We start from the raw sequence: 13,499 nt of genomic DNA on the forward strand, positions 1-13,499 counted from the left end.
CCCTTCAAAATAAAATAAAACAACATCTCCTATTTATAAGCAGCATACAAATACTTATTATTAGCTTATGACACTGTTATGTAGCCACATGCAGCTATAAAGACATTTTAAGCGTTAATTAATGTACATTTTCTCTACAGAAATAACTTCTCCTTAAAAAGTCATATTTATTATTTTAATATAGTGTTTTATTATATTGTCATTTTTTATCATGGGGGGATTTGTAGTTATTAACACTACATTAATAAACAGTTTCATCAGCCTACCACTATATTATAGTGTGTTATGACCATTTATTACTTGTTTATATGCTTCTTATCAGTATCTTTACTCAAGTACTATAATTAAGTCCTATTTTAAGGTACTTATTTCTATTTCTACAACTTTATACTTTAACTAGACCACATCTCACAGACAAATACTGTATTTTGCAACCTTTAAAATGCTTTGCAGAGCATTTTGATAATTTCAAAAGTAAAAAATCAGCAACATATTTTTCCAAATGTGATTTCATGTTTGTTTTTATATAGTTTTCTTTATCTCCTTGTGTGTGTGTGTGTGTGTGTGTGTGTGTGTGTGTGTGTGTGTGTATGTGTGTGTGTGTGTGTGTGTGTGTGTGTGTGTGTGTGTGTGTGTGTCAAGGTGTCAGGTCATAGCAAACATTTGTATGAACACATAATTATGTGGTATAAAAAAACAAAAATAAAATGTTTTTTTTTTAAAAAAAGGTCCAAAAAGACATTTATATCAAATGTCAAAATATCAATCAACTCATAAATCATGGTGTATTATTTTAGATGAAAATAACCAGCAGTGTATAAAGTCTTTACACTGAGCTCCATCTTAAACAGCTGCAACATTAAAGTGATGAAGACATGAATGCATCAATAATTATATTACAATAATATCATATATGTTCATTCTGAATTGCAATATTCTGCATCATGACTTCTCTGACTTTTGGTACTTTAACTTTAATTGTATCTTGATGATCATTTTTTTTTACTTTTTCTTCAGTATAATTTAAAATAAACCCGACCAGAATACGATTTTAAAGAGAAAATTCACATATTACCAATTTGGCTGCCAATGTGATGGAATAATGAGCTTTATTTTTCATTTAAAATATTGGAGAAAAAAATTACATATTGTCATCTAATTCAAGGAACGTAAACTGTGAAAATAAATAATAGAAAATAATAGGAAAATAATAATAAATAGCGCAGTAAACATTAGTTCTTTATGTTCAGTATAAAGATAATAATAATAGGGCAAAGAATAAATTAATAATACAATAAAGTTATTAGCTAAAAACATTTATAAATCACCTCCAACAAGTTTTTTTCTGCATTATATGTTATATATTGATATGTCAGTGAGAGCATGCAGGTAGTATTGCTACTCTTACCGAAGTTAAATATCTAAAATACATGTTAAACATTGAGACTTAAAGTGTTGCTGGTGTTGGTATTTTGTGGCTTTTTTTGACTTAACCTGGTACCAGTCGACATGCTGCTGGTTGGAGGGTTAAACTGTTTAATCAGTTCAAGGAGCAAGAAGCAGGAACATTGATCCACCAAATAACAAAACTGCTGCTGAAAAGATTTGTCAACTGGCAGAACATGAATCGTTGAAGTCCTTCACCGCTCCAAACACCAAACATTTGCTTGTTGCAGCTTCTCTTTTATGAGTGTTTGCCGCTTTTTATATCATTGTCAACAGAACCTTTGGGTGTTGGCTGGATACAACCAGACATGTGAGAGCACACTGGGCTTTGTTCACAAGCCCTGAAAGGCAAGGGGGAAGAATTTTCTGGTGATCCATTTTCTACGTCAGGTCTGAATAGTTTTCTCTGCAGTGCTAATGACTTAAAGCTAGAGTAGGGAACTTTTATATACCGTATTTCCTCAAATAGTAGCCGGGGCTTCGGTTAATAAAAAATCAGTTTGGGGCCCGGCTAATAATAGGAGCAGGCTATTATTTGAAGGAGGCTTTTATTTAAAAAAGAAAATCAGAGCAGCTCTGACCGGCACTTTAGAGTGTTTTACACAGCGCATTGTAGCCAGTTACCCGGATGTTGGCCATATTGGAAGTACTCGGATGTAAACAAACAATGAACAGCACGCTGAATGTTCATTTTAAGCAGGATTTAAAATGTCTAAACTACTAAAAAGCCCAGAAGAACGTGCGTAAACGGCTCGACTTTACAGAGAATGACTAGGACAGCGGGAGACTTTGACATAACACGGGTAAGTCACCCGGCTTATAAAAGAGGCCGGCTTTTATTTACTAAAAATTGTTTTTACACCCAGTTACTAAATGAGACCGGTCATTAATAGGGGCCCAGCTTTAAATTGAGGAAATACGGTAATTAGGTTTTTGTCAGAATGTTATTGTACATAGATGAGACAGATCATCTGTGAGAGAATCATGTTTCTCTGCCGCCTCCCAGATCTACTATTGCATTTATAAGAATCCACCGCGTCCAAACAAAAACAACCAATCAGTTTGTGACCCAGCCGCCAGAAAGAGGAAGAGAAGAGCTGCAACCCTACTTCACACTTGGCTCTTTTATTTTGTCAGGTTAGCAACTGTAGCTTTAAGAACAGGTGGGATAACAGTTTTGTTCTTTCATCTTTTTTACAGGCTAAAAAAAAGGTGAATAAAAGGTTTTGCTTGGTGAATAAAAGGCTTGCCAGGTAAAAAAAAAGTAGTTTTAGGAAGTAAAAGTAAAAAAGTTTTACCAGGTGAAAAATTAATGTTTTGCCAGGTGAAAATAAAAAGTTTTACCGGGTGAAAAATAAATGTTTTGCCAGGTGAAAAAATAAATGTTTTGCCAGGTAAAAATAAAAAGTTTTACCAGGTGAAAATAAATATTTTGCCAGGTGAAAATAAAAAGTTTTACCAGGTGAAAATAAATATTTTGCCAGGTGAAAATAAATATTTTGCCAGGTGAAAATAAAAAGTTTTGCCAGGTGAAAATAAAAAGTTTTACCAGGTGAAAAATAAAAGTCTAGCCAGGTAAAAAAAAAAGGGGGTTGCCTGGTTAAAAAACAAAGTTTTACCAGGTGAAAAAAAACATCTTGCCAGGTGAAAAAAAAAAAAAAAAAAAATTCTCCAAGTTACTTTTCTTTTTTGTTAAAAAAAAAGGGTTTCTTTGTAAGTGATTTTATGATTTTTTTGCTAAACTTTTCTTGCCAACTGTTCTGCAAATGAAAAAACATGAAGGCACTTGGACAGATTATTCCGGTGTATCCATTTTTTCTCCACCTGTTCTTAAGTCATAAACACAGAGAGAAACACTTTAGATCAGACTGAGACGACGGATCGCCAGGATTTTGTCTTTTTGCCTCTCAGGGCTTCTGAAGCTTTAAAAAGCATGTGACGGACATTTGTTTCTCTTTTGACATTTGATGATTTCACTGAATGATTCATTAAAAGAATCCGTAGTTGGAGCCCTAAACAGATCCCCCATAAATCAAGCTCTTTCTGTCTGTGTGCAGAACCCAACAGAAAACATCACTATATGATCAGTGTCTGTGTTTCCTCGTGAGCTGCTTGAATGAACCCCAGCTGTTGTTGCGAGGCCTGGAGCTCGGCTGTTGTTTGAATCAGAACGTTTGCTCGTGTTTCACATATTTCACTTTTTATATTCTGCCGTCTTTGTTTTACCTTTTTGGTGTTAAACTCGTCTGCTGCTTCACCTGCTGGCTGCAGTGATCATTTCATGCTCCGGAGTCGTGCGCTTTTGTTGATGTTGTGTTGCAGTATGTTTTTCACATTTTTGTAAGAAAATGGATTTTGTTAGGCCTTATTTGTTTTTTTTGTTTTTTTATGAAATACTTGATGAATACTCGATGGTCCCACATGTCTGAAATCCCCTCATAGGTCTTGATTTGCTGTTAATTGTAATTAAATGTATATTTGGCTTGGCGGCTGTTGATGAGACAAAGCAGCAGGTAAAGGATGTGAGTATGTCCTGATGATGGGAATATTCTGTAGTAGCATCTCTAGTGCTCATTAGATTTATTTCTAATTCTGACTTTGAGGCGTTTTACATGTGGAGAGGGGTTTTTTTTCCCTCGCTGACCTCATTAATCGGCAGTTAACGATGGCTGAATGTACGGCGTGTCAGCCGCCTCTTTGGCTCGGCGGGAGTCCGCCTTTCTGTGGCCTCGGCCCCCTTTGTCCCCGCTTCCTCCTCTCTTTCCTCCACCTCTCTGTGTCGACATCAGCCTGGGGAGGGCAGGAGGGAGGGGGGAGGAGGGGAGAGAGGGAGGAGGAAAGGAGGGAAACAAGGAGAGGAAAGGAAAGGTGTTAAAAAAAAAGAAAAAAGAATAAAGCAGCGAGGAAGCGTGTTTTGTTGGACAGGTTGGGGTGGTTTTTCCTCCTTTGTGTGTGTGTGTGTGTGTGTGTGTGTGTGTGTGTGTGTGTAAAGTGGATGTATTTCCTGTGGAGAAAAGAGAAATTATGTTAAACAAGCTTTATTTAATTATGGATTTACCAATATAATGTACATTCTACTTGTTGTTTATTGAAGTACTTGTAATATTCTGGTGGTACTACTATGATTCTATGATTCTCTGTGCTGATATAAAGACAGAATCTTTACACCTTCCCAACACTTGAACCCAAACCCTTCTTGGTCATCTTGTCTTCTTTTGTCGTGTTAAATATGAATTCATGACTACAGGTATTGCTGTTTTTCAATATTCCTTGGACCTTATGTTCATTGGTGACGCACACTTTCCCTCTGGTCTGTAGGTGAGCACACCTACTACAGCCACAGACTGTATGAAGGTGGACAATGTGGCTCCACTTCCTCCCACTGTGCAAAAATTAAGCCAAAATATCCCAGATATGGCCATATTGTATTGGTGATGCCATTGTGTTGAGTTCCCACACAAACCCGCCTGACTCGATGTCACAAGTCTCATAGAGTTGTCAATCAATACATTACTATATATATATATATATATATATATATATATATATATATATATATATATATATATATATATATATATATATATATATATATATATATATCGCCCTAGCCAGCTAACAGCAGCACTGTAACAAATAGGATAACAAAGATTCTATGTCACAGTATCTCCTGACTGAAAATGTAATGTGAGGTGTTTGCTCTCATTTAGCTCACAAGATTTAGTGCACAAAATCGATGCATTTTACTTAAAAATGTGTTAAAAATGCAGGCATGCACATTGGAAAATATGTGGTCCCCAAAACTCTAAACCTGGGGAAACACTGTATGTTACGCCTGTCACACAGTCACAGCTGTCTGTTGTCAGTTTGAAGTTTTACATCATTGGCTTCCTTTGAAAGTTGCATGTAGCATGTTGTTTTTTTTTACCTACAGAGCCCAGGTGGTGACATGAATGAAATTATTTTTCATGACTCAAACATGTGCTTTATTAAATAGCATGCAAGCTTTCTCTAACATTAGTCAAACTTGCTATAACAAACTGTGTTAATGTGATACCATGCTAACGTTACGTAAGTTAAACGTTAGCTCTTTGTTGTCATGTAACGTTATATCCAACAAGTTCTCCAACCTAAACGGCAGAAGAGGTCGTCTGTGAGTACGATCCATTATGATACATAGGTATGTATCATGGCTCGCGGTACAACAGCGTGTTCTAAAGATAGCACCACATACATTCCGCGGTTGTAAAAAAGGCTGCAATTTCTGTGGATTTATGTTGTAAAACCACTGACGTAGGTTCAGGGCAAAAAAACTTCCTGGTAAGGTGTAAAAGACAGTTTAAACAGTAAATAAATGTACGTAAATAAGACTTTTACCTGGTTAAAAAAAATGCCGTAAGTGAAGTAGTTACAAGGGTCACATGACTACCGCAAGTTACGTTAACAAGGTAACTTAAGTTAGAAATGGATTACTATTGTTTTCACACGGCCGCAACCCGGCTCTCCTGGGTGTAAGTCCACTGTTTGTTTGACCCATCTACTGTAAATCCATCATTTTAAATTTGCTTCGCCATCAATCGAAACTACGTCAGCAAGATGGCGGCAGACGCATTGCAGCGGTCGGTGAAATATGTCAATATCGCTCGTTTTTTGCTGCCTGTACACACAACACATGTTGACGTTTTTGACGTTACAATTGCCTCTGGCACACTCGACGTTTGAAATGTATCATCCAATGACCCAGACAACAGGTGTCAACGTGAAATGCCTTTGGCAGGTGGGGTGTTACATTACTAAAGAGCATGTGCGACTTTCTTATAGCTAGGGCTGGGCAATATGGACCAAAAGTCATATCCCGATATATTTAGGCTGAATATAGATAAACGATATATATCTCAATATTTTTTATCGCAAAGTGAGAGCAAATGTTCAGTCAAAGTCAAATCTGACATGTCACAAGTAGTTTTATTGAAACCGTTTGTTTAAGTGAACATAAACACTGTATGACAACAGGAGTACCTTTTTTAAAATTACTGAACATTACAAAAGAGCTAAATATGACAAGCCCGAGTATGGGCAGCATCTATATATAGAGAAGGAAAAAATGTTTTAACTTTATCGATATATGCGATATGGTCTAATTCCATATCACATTTAAAAATATATCGATTTATCCCCCAGCCCTACTTATAGCACATATGAGACTTAGTTAAACTTTCGTTCATGTCACCTCCCAGGCTCCGTAGTCACCATGAGTGTGAACACAGCATCAAGGTGTGTTCAGGCAGAATGTAAGGCTAATTTTAGTGACAGTACATACACAGTCAATGGGCACAATCAGATAGAAATTAACCCAGGGTGGTCAGAAGATGCAAGTTAAAAAAGTTTTAACTTAAGTTGCACAAACATACAGAGACAAGAGAATAAAAGAGAGAGAGTGGAGGGAAATAAGACTTATGTCTGTTGACTTATTGTCTGTTTGTGGTGAAGCACAAACACAGGCAGGGTCTCTGATGTCACAGGTCTGAACTCTGTAAACCCCTGGACCACCACCCTATGACTTCTGTACTGTTAGGAGACACCACGCTACTGTCTGACCAGCTAACCGGCACGCTAGTTAAAGTCTCGTGTCATGTGATCCAGCTTTTGGATCTGTGAGCTGGTGGTGCCTTCATGTGCTCTGAGCCGTCTCCGCTCTCTGTTTCCACCTCTGTGATGTGAGTAATCCTGCCCGCTTTCCTCCCGTTCACATCAAGAGAACAGGCACGAGGAGAGGACCTGCCGCCTGTGAAATGGAGAGGTGGTTTGACTGCAGGAAAATAAACTCAGACACTCTCTGTGCTTGTTGGCACGAGCACAGGTTGAGAGAGAGAGTAGAAACTGTACTTTATGGTTATACCTCTTATATTTTTGTAAATTTGTTCCCATTTTTCTGTTGGATGTCTTTGAGTAGCAGCTTCATGGGTCAGTTTCGGCGCAGAGGTCTTGTTTGGAGCTGTGGCTTTTATTCTGAAAAAGCATCAGATTGCAGACAGGTGTTCATTTTCATAATCACTTCAGTTTTAGTTTTTAGTTCCAATGTTTTCAGCTCTAAACTTAGCTGAGGACCAAAACACGGAAACACTTTACACATTATGTTGAAGGACTGACAATAAAACAGCTATATCATCTGTTCCTGATGCTTTCTCCTATATTCAGTGATGGTTGTCTGTTCGTGCAGGGTTTCCGTGCAAACAGAAGCAGCTAGCAGCTAATGGGGGATTTAATGGTGCAGATTCATCCACATTTAAATAAATGTTGGTTTCAAAAAGTGAACAGGTAGTTAACTGATTCTATGGCAGCAACATACATTCAGACCGATGGGATCCTGGTGGCAAAAATACAGATTATATTCAAGCCGGTAAATCAAAGCAGGGAGATTTATGGAATTTTATAATATTAAATTTGAATATTATAGTATTATATTATAGTATTATAGTATAGTAGAATTGTGCCCGATTCCACTTCACAATGATACTGTCATTTGGCTTGTGTTATAAATCCCGCACACCCCTTTTCCTCCCAGCAGTAAGCTTAGACTTATTGAGTGGAATATGTTGGCTGTGGCAGTGCTTTACACTATATGCAATGCATTTTTTATATAAATATATTTTTTATATACAGTACTGTGCAAAAGTCTTAGGCAGGTGTGAAAAAAAACCCCACTGTGCATTTTGTGAATTGACAAAAATAAACTATTAATATTTCTACTTTCGAAAGTATTCTTATTTTACAGCATTTTTCCACACCTGCCTTAAACTTTTGCACAGTACTGTATTTTAAAATCTTTTTCACATATATATTTTTCTTTGTTTTTCAGTAGAATTATTTGTAAAGTTCAGGAGTAATACACATTTTAAGTTAATTTAATGCATGATGTTTCCAAAGTCAATGTAATTTTGTTCAATAATTATTATTTTAATATTGATCCAAATAATAATATTTGAGTAGCCCTGATGGAAATTAGAAAAAAAATAAAAATATATATATATATATTTTTTATTTAATTTTTTTTTTTCTCAAAACAGCGACTTAGAATGTCAATTTAACATAATTTTCTTCCATCCCAGGACCAATTTCATTTTCTCCTTTACATTCCCAGTATAAAAACATACTATGTATCTATTTATGGTGTGTTGAAAAGCTAAATTAAAATTACATTAAACAAAAACATAACAATGATACAGGAGTAAAAATACCTGAAAAAACTAGTAGTAGCTGATGTGTGTGCAGGATATTTAAAGTAAATGATACAGTGTGAGACTAGTTAAATAGTGGCTGTGGTGTTTGATAGTGAACAGTGTTTCAGATCAAGAGAAAGTCACGCTGCATGAATCCTGCAGTGGTACAGACTGTGTCTTGTTGGTGCTCAAACTGTGGAAGAAAGTGTCATATAAATGCATTGTTATTGTGTCTTTCTGTGGAGATTGAACCTGTAACCCTGTCAGCTGCTCAGATCAGCTCCATAAAGAGTCCCACTGTCTGTTCAGAGATTCCTCTTCTTCTCCTCAAATGTTTTTTTTTTTTTTACCCGGATGGTCCAGCCTCCAAACCTGCTGCCAACAGCGACGACGAAGAGGCAGAAATGTGTTTTCATTCCTGCTCCGAGCAGCCGACAGAGCTGCTTGTCCTCCACTCTTTTCCCGTCGCTTTAGTGCAGAAAAAGCAATTGTTTTATCTCTCAATGTGGAATTTCTTTTGTTTATTTTGAACCATTTTATAGAGCTTGAGATCTATATTTTTTCAAATAGTTTGGGGCCTTTTTTGTTCTGGAGTCTACATAGTGTGTGTGTTTGTGTGTGTGTGTGTGTGTGTGCGTGTGTGTGTCTGTGTGTGTCTGTGTGTCTAAAATATCAGTGAAGCTGAATCTTGTTCAATGGAAATATTTTAAATGTAGTTTTGTCGTCATGACAACATTACTGAGTAATTAGATAATTTGATTATAAATCAGAAAATTAATTTAACTTAATAACAATTATAATAATAATTTAGAACAATAGATGTTTACCAGTACTACTTGTTTTAAAGTCAACTTTTTAAATATGTATTTTTGCTATTTTACTACTTTTACTATGTTTCTGCTTGAACTATTTTAGTACTTTTATTTACTTTATCATACTTTTTTATTTCCTTTTTTTTAAAGGTATTTTAGAGCAATCACATTAATCCCAGATCTATCTGATAATTTAACTGATTGTGTTCACTTTAAACTTTACAAGACATTTACACAGATTAAATGTAAAATTACCTATAAAATGCTTTTATAATTGAGTGTTTAAGTGTACATAATATGCATTTTGATAAAAAGGTATAATTTTATTTTGACTATTCTCTGAAAGCACTATTTTAATTCGTATGTATTTTATTAATCATATTATAATACATATTCCATGTTATATCACATAGTCATTGTGTCTCAATGGATGTGTGTTTTGTTAGACATAAGCAATGCACCTTTGTCACACACGATGACAAAATACATAAAGAGAATGAGCTTTGTCTCTTTTTAATAACTTAGTATTCACGTTGCGGGTATTAAATGTATATATATAGATATTCACACAAAACAACTACAATAATAAGACAGTAACTGCAGTCTACGGAGGAACAGATTTATGACAGAAACATCATTAAAACCATTCTGATGGAATTTAAAATAAAGTGGCTGAGAGAAAGATGCTGAATAAGAAAACAATAATAAAACAGACTGGAAATTTTTAAAGTACAATTTTCCTTTTAGAAATGTTTTTATTTGAATGATGATGATGAAACTAGCCGGACATTTACAAATGATCTAACACTCTGTGATGTCCTCACACACACACACACACACACACACACACACACACTCTCTCTCTCTCACACACACACACACAAACTCTCTCTCTCTCTCTCTCTCTCTCTTTCTCTCTCTCTCCGCCCAGCCTGCACCTGCTCTGAGTACAAACACAGCTTCACAGAGGAATGCCTGTAATGTAAACGTGTGTGTGTGTGTGTGTGTGTGTGTGTGTGCATGCAAGCGTTCAGCATGTGTGTGTGTGCGTGTATGGTTCTATGGCAACATGCAAAGGCCAAAAAACAAAAGTTTTCCTTGTGAGAAAATGGGCTATAGTTAAACAGCACACACACACACACACACACCCATTGACATAATTTATGCCCCCAATGGGTTATTTTTTTAAAGGTCTATCTTATACAATCCTCATGTCATATACACACTGAGAGAGTCATTCCTCTTGTCCCTGCTGGCCGTGAACACACACTCCGTACCTACACTGTAACAAATGGACGACACCATCCTTGTTCTGTGCACACACAAAAAAGCTGAGGGTTAAGGGAATCAAATGGTTATCATCCAAAGTCACAGTGTTTTCCAGTGTGTCCTTGCTGAGCTGAGGCTCAGAGATTTGCTCTTTTAGTTGTAATGTCGGAACAGAACACTGACAGAGACTGAACACATGGCAACCAGGACAAAGAGACCCATTTGATTTGGTTAAATGATACTGCTGAAGCCTTTTGTTAGCTTTGACTAAACTTAAGAGTCAGCATAAATACGGCATTTCCGCCATGTATTGAATATTCTTTTAAGTCACTTCTCAAAACAAATTTTTTGAGACTTGCATTCACGTGATGTTGGTCTTTTTAACTTTTTTTTCCTTATTCATTGTTGGTTTCTTATTTTTGCATGAGTTTTATTCATGCTTGTTCTGTCAAAGCACTTTATGAATGCTGTTAAGGGGCTATATAAATAAAGGTATTAGTATTATTAATATTATTATTTTTATATATTATCTTGCAACCAGGGCATGAACCAAATGGATCAGAGTCCAGAATGAAGCTAAGTCATTAGCTCAGGTTAGTGCTAGTTACCTGGCTTGGTTATTGTTTCAGCTAACATTGATGAAGTGAAAACACACTGTGAAAGGCTCAATCGTTGAAGAGAAAAGACAAACTGGTCATTGTGGTAATAACTTGTCTATCACAAGATAGCCTCGCCCTGAAGAATACCCTGCTTCATCCTCTATTTTACTCTAAATGGAACCATAAGTGGAACCATAAGTGATCTAATTACATCATGCTGTGTTGAAGAACATTTGAAGCGATCGAGACCATACACTCTATAAGAATTATACTGTTTTCTAAGGGGATAAATCAAGTGAGAAGTGACTGATTTCAATACAAATGGTCTTCTTTTTTAAACCAGTGGAGTCCCCCCCTGCTGGCCATAAGAGAGAATGCAGTTTTAATGCACTTCAACATTGGCTTCAGTTTTCAGGTCTGGAGGTTGCTGCTTGGATTTTAAGTTCTATTCATGTTACATTTAATGCTGTTTATTTACATTATGTCAAAAGCAGCAAGTAACATTAGATAATGTAACCTGAACTTGCTAATTTACCATTACATGAGTCCCATTACCCATAAGTGTTGAATTAAGTCATGGGGTTGCCCAGCACTGTTTTCCATGGTAAAACAGAAAAATGTTACTATACTTGTTTCAATGAATCCCACTTCTTTTCTTGGCAAACGCTCCCTGCAGAGCATTCAGCCCCCAGGATTGGATAGGTGTCAATACTTTCACAAGGTACCAGGACCGGATTTCTTCAGGTTCTGTTCTCTGACCAATGGGTTATTCTAACCTATTGTACCAATTAGGGCTGGGCGATATGGACCAAAAGTCATATCCCGATATATTTAGGCTGAATATCGATATACGATATATATCCCGATAACTTATTGCTCCATAAAAGGCACATTTAAATAAATAAAAAAATCTTAAATAAAATTAGCCTATGAAATAAAATAGGCCAATCTTTTTCTGAAATAAATGTATTTATATGAGAAAAGAATAACGAACATTACAAAAGAACTAAATAGGACAAACCATAGTAAGGGCAGCATTTATATATAAAGCAGCTTGCCTGGAGCAAGGATCACAGCTCAAATTTAAACTATATCGATACATCTGATATGGTCTAATTCCATATCACATTTAAAAATATGTCGATATATCTTTTACATCGATATATCGCCCAGGCCTAGTACCAATCAATTATAGGTCTCGACTAGATTACTGTGTTGCAATAATTGTTGGAAAATTATTTTATGGCATTTGCTTCCTGTACCAGAACATCCCTGTTTGTACCTTGACTACTTCTTTTGTCTGTATATCTCTAAATTGACATTTCCATGTGCTTCTTGATTACAAATCAGGTCTGTAATGTAAAAGTATCAAAACGCTCAATCCATGGATTAATGCATACAGCCTGTATTCAGAAATTGTGCCATTAAATGAGCCGTCAGGGTTTCTGTAAGCTACTATAACTATACTCTATATACTGTAGAAAGTGCTGCTACAGTGCTGTAACAGCTATTCCCCGGCTGCAGTGATGGTGCAGAAACTCAGAGAGCGCAGATCTGGAACATTTGGAATCACTGGCCAATCAGAGCAGACTGGCCTTAAAGACACAGGTGCTAAAACGGAGTGTTCCTGACAGGGTGAAGACTGGTTTATATTTATAAAGACAGTATGATAAATATATGCTGTTTTTGAACACTAAAGCATGTAATTATGTTCTAGTAGAAACCCAAAATAGGTTTTGTTTAAAATAAGTATAACCCTGAAAATAAGCATCATATGTCCCCTTTAAATGAGAGTTTGTTGGTGGCACAGTGTTTTGTGTTTCAACAGTTTCATCTATGTTTTTGTTGATGTTCTAATTTGTCATATATAGAAAACTGAAAAACAACTGAGCTAGATTTGATTTGACGTTTAAAGAGAATTTAAGTTTAATTTCAGTCTCTCAGCTTGTGTTGTGTGGTATTTCACAGCCTCGTTTGCTTTCTCTCACGACTTTATTGGATCTTAAAATTACATTTCTTGACTTAAATTTTTAGATTCCTTCCAGATTAGGAGCCTTCAGTCACGCTGTGCTTGATGTTTGCTGTTTTAATCATATCAGTATTTTGTTCTTGTTTAAGAACATGCACAGTTTTTAATGCTTTCTTGCATTTCC

General features: G+C 36.0%; 1 protein-coding gene across 1 annotated transcript in view; it reads left to right on the forward strand.

Annotated features, from left to right (window-relative positions):
* Positions 1 to 13,499, forward strand: part of LOC131992316 (transcription factor 4-like) — a 316,278-nt gene that overhangs the window by 180,207 nt on the left and 122,572 nt on the right. The gene's annotated exons all lie outside the window — the stretch shown is intronic.

Source organism: Centropristis striata, chromosome 19 (assembly GCF_030273125.1).
Source record: "Centropristis striata isolate RG_2023a ecotype Rhode Island chromosome 19, C.striata_1.0, whole genome shotgun sequence".
In the NCBI taxonomy this organism is placed as follows: domain Eukaryota; kingdom Metazoa; phylum Chordata; class Actinopteri; order Perciformes; family Serranidae; genus Centropristis; species Centropristis striata.